The 8,709-nt window shown below is 36.7% G+C and overlaps 2 pseudogenes; one reads left to right on the forward strand and one right to left on the reverse strand.

Annotated features, from left to right (window-relative positions):
- Nucleotides 1-268: 268 nt before the first annotated feature.
- On the forward strand, nt 269-7,153 carry LOC131171419 (riboflavin biosynthesis protein PYRD, chloroplastic-like; annotated as a pseudogene).
- A 394-nt stretch (nt 7,154-7,547) lies between these two features.
- On the reverse strand, nt 7,548-8,111 carry LOC131171418 (kiwellin-1-like; annotated as a pseudogene).
- Nucleotides 8,112-8,709: the final 598 nt, after the last annotated feature.

Consider the following 8,709-nt stretch of genomic DNA (forward strand, 5'->3'; position numbering starts at 1 on the left):
CAAATTTGAAAAGGCACAGTGGACAAAAAATTGACAAATCAAAAGGATTTTTTTTACAGTTTATGACCATCTCATAACAATATGAGAAACATTAATACCATATTGCTTTGAGAAGAATGTAAAGATGTATGTACCATTACAAGCTAAGAAATGAAGTTCAATTTTTAAGCCTAAGGACATTTTGAAGATGCAGCTATATGCATGCCAATAGATTAGAAGGAAAAACATTTTGCCATCTGCCTGTGTCTACAAGAAGCCTTAATATGCCAAAATCTCCTGACAATGTTCACCATTCAACAACACTAAATTGTACTGTTTCATAAGGGGAAGAGGGAGAAAAGATGATTCAGACCTGCCCAACAAACTGTCCTCCAAAGACCTTTCCAAATTTTGGGGCATCTGGCAAGGTAATGCCCAGGAATATATTCACCTTCAAAACAAAAAGATTGAATGGTAGCATGAATCAGATACAAATTCTTCCTTAGGCCTACCGTGTAAAACACTAGAAATACGGTGGAGGAAAAAAAGATTCAGGAGGCATGGATAGTCATATGCTTATAACACACATTAAGTAAACTGAACATGATTAATCATGTCAGTTACGCCTCATTTTGGATCACTGCCCAAGAGAAACGAAATTGGGAATGAGAATCCGCAAAAACCAATCCACACCACTTACTGCCAGCTTTCCCCCTCCCCAAAAAAAACAACTACAAGGACAAAATATAGGAGCAAAGCAACACAAGAAGAGTTACTAACAGAGGATGATTTCAAGGACTTGTTGAGGGAGGGCTGTAGATGGAAGCAGAGAGCTTCGTTAACTTTGGAGCACAATATATGATATGCCTGATCAACTCTATTGCATAACAAGATGTACTATCGCCTATCTGATAAAATTGATAATAAAAAAAAAAAAAATGAAACAGCATGTCTAGGAAGCTCTGAAGAAACAGATTGTCTGGGTGGTGTAGTTGGTTATCACGCTAGTCTCACACATACTTCTAATCTTTTTTTGCTTCGATCTTAAACCAAATCTTCAGAGGCAAATCACAAAGACACCCACAAAATCTGCTAAGATTTCACATCCTCATCTTTCAGTACTCCAAACAAAGATGCAAATTCAATATTTTTCACTCTCAAATCGCACTCTGGGACTGCCCAATTTATCACATTCTCATATGCTCTATCTTTTGCACCAGCTTCTGGTCTCTCTATTCCAGGGTACAGATTTCATTCCAAATTTGGGTGTTGCAATTCAGTCAAAAGGTTATCCAAATCACTTGGTGGTTTGAGAAGATATGGTGGATTGGTTATGGTCAGTTGTGGAGTGTTAGCAAATGATGGTAGTGATGAAGGTAAAGACGATGGGTTTTATATGAGGAGGTGTGTGGAACTGGCAAGGAAGGCAATTGGGTGTACAAGGCCTAATCCTATGGTGTGCTGCGTCATTGTCAAAGATGGCAAGATTGTTGGTGAAGGGTTCCACCCAAAAGCTGGTCAGCCTCATGCTGAGGTAACCCCACGTTCCTTTCCTTTTGTCTCCACATTTCGTTTGCCATTAAATCTGACTGATTGTTTTGATCTTTGGTCTCGTTTACATGTATTGAGTGTCTCTTTGTTGTGGATAAATCTCGTTTTCTGCTGTTCAATTAATAGTGGCTGGATCTAAAAATTGCGAGTATTGAGTTTGTTATCCATGGCACCCGAGACCGAGTCTGGGCGTGTTTAGAAGCAATTTTTTCTTTCGACCTTAGGTGATCAGATAACTTTCATAAAGCTCTGGGATTAGTAATTCTTGCCTGATTTAAATTATTGATGTCGTTCGATTTGAAATGTGTTTAGCATTCTTTTGAGCAAACATTGAAGGTTAAGGTTGAAAATGAAGAAAGAGTTTCAAAATTTTGAGTGGATTATGTTTTGAGGATTTTCTACCTTTGATTTGCTGACTTATGCAGCTAACATGCATCTTTCCTATTCTTGTACAATATGATGTCTACTTTTCAAATCAGTGTCTTTTCTTGACAAACTGTTGTCAGATAATTTGGTTCCGGTATTTGCTCTGAGAGATGCTGGAGATTTGGCTGAGAAAGCAACAGCTTATGTGAGCTTAGAGCCTTGCAATCACTACGGGAGAACTCCACCCTGCACTGAAGCCCTCATTAATGCCAAAGTTAAGAAGGTGGTAATTGGAATGGTTGATCCAAATCCAATTGTGGCTTCAACAGGGGTGGATAAACTGAGACATGCAGGCATTGATGTACTTGTAGGTGTAGAAGAAGAATTGTGCAAGAGGCTCAATGAGGCATACATCCATCAAATGCTGACTGGAAACCTTTTGTTACACTCAGGTATCCATATATTCCCTTTGATAGTATTAAAGCAAATCATTTATCCTGAATAACTAATATTAAGGAGACTATTTTTAGTTGGTTAATGCTAGTGCTTGGATTTTTTTTTTTTTTTCCTTATTTTCTTTGAGGATCTGCTTTGGTATTAACTTTGTTCTTAGCTAATATAATTGTTGAAGTATTTTAACTCGAGGCATCTGCCTAACATGTAGATACTCCCTCTCAGTCAATGGCCACCTTTTAAATCAACTTGAGGAAGGAGTCACAGAGTGTGGCGGATACTACTCAAAATTGTTACAGGAATATGATGCAATTATAGTTTCCAGCTCATTAATTCACAAGTTTTTAGTTCCTACATCACAAGAACCTGGTGCCAATCAACCCCTTTGTGTCATAACTGCAGCTTCTCGTTCTTCTCCAATCCAAATCCGTTCTGTAGAGGAAGAAGCAGCATCCAAAATGATTATATTTACAGACAAAGAGACAACTGTCGAACCAGTAACAGCTCCAAAAGGAATTGAAACTGTGGTATTGGATGGGATATGCTTGAATGAAATTTTGGAGTATGCTAAGCATCGGGGACTGTGCAGCATTTTGCTGGATTTGAGGGGAGGGTTTGATGAGCTTCAAGGGCTTCTTAATGATGGTATTGAGCAGAATATGTTGCAAAAAGTCATGGTGGAAGTATTGCCATTGTGGGATGAAAATAGTACCAAGAGTTCCTTTGTGGCTTTGAAGAGTGTTCAAAAAAGACTAAAAGTAAATAATCTACAGCCCAGGATCTCACATCAGAGCATTATACTGGAGGGTTATCTTTAGTGCAAGTTGTCTGAACTCAAGGAGACAGCACATATATTTTCGAGCAGAGCCCATGTCGAGCTTACCAGGTACTCCATTTCACTATGAGCTTCAAGAATAGAATGGAAATGTTTATTTCATGCTTCCTTTATTCCTTTGCTTACATCGAGAAACAGTAGCATAATGCCCTGAAAGGTCCTGAACCAACAAATTTGACCTTCCCTACATTTGCGATTGCATGCTGCTTTAATATTATGTTTGCGAATTTTCAGATGCCTGAAGACATTTTCCCTTTTTTTTTAGCAGCTTATGTGTTAACAACAAGCTGTACTGAGAACTTTCTTGAGATATGTTCACTCTTATGCCTTATTTTGATTGCTTCACCATATTAATGCCTGGGGTATTAAAGCTTTATTTTGCAGGCAATTCATTGACCTGCCCCAGAGATAAATACAATGGGGAGTCTTCATAAGAAGTTTAAACACATAATAATAATTTTATATACATGTATCCACCTATACACATTAAATTATTACATGAATTATATTACAGATGTGTAGTGTATGCGGATGCCTCAAGCATTCGGACCAGCATATTTTCATTTTTCCCACACTCAGGGTTAGACACTTCTAAGGTATTCAAAACAGCATTAGAGGTATCGACAATATTGTCAACGCAAGGAATCTGTTATGAGTAAGGAGTAAAGCAGTTAGGAGGTTAGTCCAGTAGTTAAATAGGAAGATTCTATTGTACTAGTATATTGTAATTACTCTCCAGTCAATTGTAATTGTAGAGAGCAGTTATAGAAGCCAAAGAAGTATAAATAGGAACTTAATTGTAAAGAGGAGACTATCCAAGATCATTAATAATCAAAGGTATCTCTCATCTCTGAAATATTCTCTTTCTCTTCTCATCTACTCTCTTCTCTTTTTTTATCTACTTCTATTCTTGTCTCATCTATTTCTATCTCCCTCTCCCTATTTCTCTGTTTTAGTATGTGTGCAGACTAATATGTAACAAATTGGTATCGAGCTGTTAGATTGGTGGGCAACTACTGAAAATTTTTCCATGGGAGTAGCATCTATGGTAGATTACTCTTCTCAAAATACCCGGTTTCTTCTCTCATCCTCTCTTCTTCCCTCTAATTCTTCTTCTTCTCCGAAAGTCTTTACTTCTTTCCCTCTATTCTTGTTCTTCTTCTTCCTCTTCTTCTTCTGTTCTTACTTTTCTGATCTATCCTCTTCCTCTTTTGTTCTCCTTTCTTCTATTTCTCTTCCCTTTCCTCTATTCAGATTTCTTTTCTATTCTTCCTTCTTTCTTGAATTCTTGAATCAAATTTCTCTCTTCTATCAATTTCTGGTTCTTTTTTCTGTTTCTTTTCTTTAATTTTTCACTTGCTGCATTTCAAGAAACCTGTTTCTTGAAATTCTTGGAATTTCTAGAAACCTGTTTCTTTCTCCACCTTTTCCCTAATTTCTTCTCTTTATTCTTTCATGAAATCCTTGTTTCTGTATCAACTTTTCTTCCCCAGTCCCTATAATTTTTCTTCTCTAAGAAATAAAATTTTCCAACATTTTACTCAGCCTTCTACATGATGATCATGGAAGACCATCATTGGGAACAGAAATTACTTGATAGGATTATGGAAGTTGTTGAAAGAGGATTAAAAAGGCAGGAAGAATTGTTATTACAAAAATTAGAGAAATATGAGAAGTCATTTCAAGAGAAAATTGACAAATTGGTGGAAGCAATTCAAGTGGTAAAGGAGAATGTTGCAGTCTTTAATAATGAGGATCCACTTCTTGAAAATTCAAGTGAAGAACAAGATGTCTTTGATGAAACTTCCAATAAGAAAGACAAGTCTATTGAGATGAAGCAAGATCAGGATTTTGTTTTTGATTTGTCTGGTGCAATAGAGGAATATGAGGAGGAGAAGGATAATGATGGTGATGATAGGAAACTAGAGTTGACAATGGGGAATGCAGAAGTTAAGCCTGAAATTCTTGCTGCACAAACTTTTGGGGATGTTCCTGAAAACAAGAAAGATAAAGAAGCTACAAAAAATGTGGTTACGGTAAGCAAGTGGCAGAATTTTAGGAGCCAAGATGGTGAGTTCAGCTGTAGTAATCCTATAAGTCTCATAGAAGATGAATGAGAAATATCAAGAAGGGAAAGGAAGAAACTTCAGCCATCAAATGAATTATGATCTTCAAGGAACAAGCATGGAAAATTTGGAGAAGCAAAAGAAAAAAAAAAATTCTTTGTTCATTAACAGTTCATACTATCACTTGCAACTTTTAGCCAATTCTATGAAACATTTCAGCTGAAGCATATGATGGAAGTTAACATTTGGTATTCCAAAATTTAGGGAATTAACTGGCCAGCAAAAGAAACTATGTGGGATTCTCACATTCTGTCGGCTGATGAGAAGGCAGCACCTAAAATTCATTTCAATTTCTAGCATTTTCTTCATTCTTGAGGACAAGAATGATGTCAAGGAGTAGGGAATGTTATGAGTAAGGAGTAAAGCAGTTAGGAGGTTAGTCCAGTAGTTAAATAGGAAGATTTTATTGTACTAGTATATTGTAATTACTCTCCAGTCAATTGTAATTGTAGAGAGCAATTATAGGATCCAAAGAAGTATAAATAAGAACTTAATTGTAAAGAGGAGACTATCCAAGATCATTAATAATCAAAGATATCTCTCATCTCTGAAATATTCTCTTTCTCTTCTGATCTACTCTCTTCTCTTTTCTCATCTACTTTTATTCTTTTCTCATCTATTTCTATCTCTCTCTCCCTATTCCTCTGTTTTAGTAAGTGTGCAGACTAATATGTAACAGAATCATGATCAGAATCACATCACATGGTAGAGTGACTCATCCAATGGAGGTGCTCAATGAAGGGCCAATGGCAATCGAGGCATCTTTATCGGATAAGGAAGTTCTGATTCAATATGGAAGGGTTTAATGAAGGAATCTCTGTTGCTGAACCAAATGTTTGGACGAATGTTGCAATTGAAAAGAATGACTATTCTGGAAAAGAAGTGCCTGAAAGATTATGCAGGAAACAAGCATTGCAAGTCGACAATGACGGTGAGCGGATGGAAGCACCTCGACCCGAGTAAATGTGGCTAGCTTCCTTGTTACTTCAGAAATAAAGTAATGATGAAATGCAGAAAGAAGATGATATGGATTCTCGCCTCCAGCAGCTTTTCAGAGGTGTTTATTCTCCCAGTAAAAGTATGTGCAAAATGGAGTCAAGGATAAACTGAAGCCAGCCAACAGTGTTTATCTCCATTTTTGGTTCAAATCTCTCATGTAAAATTGCAAGCACCTTCTCTACAATTCTTTTGTCTATTAACTCATCCCCCATCAATCACTTTCATTAACCACCTTCATAAAATATGTTAGAATCTTTCTGTCTCAGTATCTCTCATACTTAGAACTTCAAAATCTCCTAAGATTTAGTCTGCATATGCCTGGTTTTGTCCCTTCCCAAAAAACTCCTCCTTGAGCTCATCCCGGGCCTCCTTAGCTAATTCACAAGCCATAATTCTTGGACACAGCAGAATGTATGGAGGTTAAAGCCTTGAACCTTTTTGCACATTGCTTACTATGCATTTTGATTTGAGCAAATGAAGGATTATCAGGCAATGGCGGAGGTGCCCTGCCTGTCTCAACAAAATCCCATTGATCAAAAGCCTTGAGATAAGCTTTCATTTTCACTACCCGCATTTGGTAATTTTCTCCTGAGAAAATAGGAGGTGAAGGAGGTATGAAGCAGCTGGAAGCCATTGACTGTCAGTGCTTAAGGATTTTGTAGTGACGGTTTTTCTCCCTTGTTTTTCTTTCGCTGCCCCTTTAAAGACCAGAGAAGCTCTGATACTAGTTGTTGACTTTAGAGCTCAAGAAACATAGAAAAATGGCTATTGGGAGAGACAAAACTTCCTTTCATCCACAAAACTTTTTATATCAGATCATAAAATCAGTAAACATTGCTTTTCACCTACTAAAAGCAGTAATTATGTTTCAGGCATCACTACTGGTGGATGAGGTTCTGTTCCTGACTTCTTGTACTTGCATGTTTGATGAATAATTTAAGCACGTCTCACATCTGCAAGGCAAAATGGTGAACAAATAGATGTCTGTTTTGAAATTTCTAATTGGTTATTTTTGGAATTCGTAACAAGAATGAAACGGGAAACGTTATATATATATATATATATATATATATATATATATATATATATATATATTGGGTCTTTATAAATATGGCACAATAATGGATTTATATGGTACAAATATAAAATACATGTATCATTCTATAAACAAGAGAATATTACATAGAGAATGAGAATTATATTAGAGTATTATATAGTGATCGCTCAAGCTCAATTGCTCAAGCAACGGTCCAGTATATGTCCATTTCTCCCACATCATCAGGGGCAGACACTCCCAAGGCATTCCAGACCGCTTTGGAGGCGTCCACAATATTGTTTCGGCAAGGAGGTTGATAATCATGATCAGAATCACATCCCATGGTAGAGTCACACTCATCAACTACTTTGGCCTTGACGCTTTTTCCATTTCCATGGATAGTAATATAGTTCAAGCACCTACTCTTGTTGTCAAACCATCCTGTGGAAAGTGCTACCACCAGCTCTTTATCTGAATGGAATTTATTATCACATTCAGATGGTGCACCCCCGTCACCACCAGCTTCAAAACTGTTCACTGTTAGCTTTGCTTTTGTGTGGCTGCTCACTGGTGGTGAACATTTGCAAGTAGTGTAAAGCTCGCCATCTATGCAGCAATCTGAGTCGTTTTCTTGGTTGCATTGTCCTGGGGGAGGCTTTCTACCTCTTATCTTGCCGCTGGGCTTGCATGTCTGAGATTATGCACTGCTTATGACAAGAAAGAGAAGACTAAGGAGAAGGATGCTGGAGCAAACTTGACTCTTCATTTTTTTTGTTTTCCTCTTTATCTCTGTTGTACTGTTTTATGATGGTTTGGCGTGAGTGAAATGAATTGGCATGACTTTATATAGAGAGAAGGTACTGAAAATAGCAATTATTTAAATGTGAAATTAGGACAAGTTTGTGATCGTTTCAATTCAAATAATCATGCCAGTGGTAAATGATGACCAGTATCAAAACCTTAGATAAAGGTACCGTGAAAGGTGTAGGAGGAGGATGAAGACAAAACAGAATTAAAAGAACTTAAATTAATACAACATTGGCTGGTGTTTTGTATTTTTTTCATTTCATCAAGCTTATGATACCAACATATTTCTAGAAAATCATAATTTTAAATAATTAGCAAAACAGTATAGCAGTAACATGTTAATATGAGCCCATATTGGCCCAACTATGAAGAAGTTACATTAGAGGTTCCATAAATATAACCATATGTTAATAAATGATATAAATGTATAGAGGATCATTTCTGTAAGACCAAGAAAAGAAACATTTTTTTATGTTACATGACACATTATTATTTAATATTCACAAGATATGCGGAGGAATTTTCAAACATGCACTGTAGTATGATTTATACTTCAA

This window comes from Hevea brasiliensis, chromosome 12 (assembly GCF_030052815.1).
Source record: "Hevea brasiliensis isolate MT/VB/25A 57/8 chromosome 12, ASM3005281v1, whole genome shotgun sequence".
In the NCBI taxonomy this organism is placed as follows: domain Eukaryota; kingdom Viridiplantae; phylum Streptophyta; class Magnoliopsida; order Malpighiales; family Euphorbiaceae; genus Hevea; species Hevea brasiliensis.